Source organism: Penaeus monodon, chromosome 15 (genome assembly GCF_015228065.2).
Source record: "Penaeus monodon isolate SGIC_2016 chromosome 15, NSTDA_Pmon_1, whole genome shotgun sequence".
NCBI lineage: Eukaryota > Metazoa > Arthropoda > Malacostraca > Decapoda > Penaeidae > Penaeus > Penaeus monodon.
Window position 1 is genome coordinate 11,536,517 of NC_051400.1, and position 311 is coordinate 11,536,827.

Genomic DNA, 311 nt, shown 5'->3' on the forward strand with positions numbered 1-311 from the left:
GGGCCCGGCGCACGGATATGAAGGTCAAAGTACTTCACAAGGTCTGCGCTGCACAGGGCAACGAGCTCGGCTGTTTTCCTGCTCAGAGTTTGCTTAACAGTGAGTCCTTTCCTCTCCGCTTTAAACGCTGACTCACGCGAAGAAGTTAAAAGTCCAGTAGTCATTATTTTCTCTCACTTCAGTCTCCTGGCCTCTCAGTGAAAGCACTGAAACGTGGAAGCATGGTTGTGCACATGTACACATGCGTGCGATTGTACAGGTGTATGCATATGAAGGGGGTTTTACTTGTGCAAATAGGCAGATAGATACGG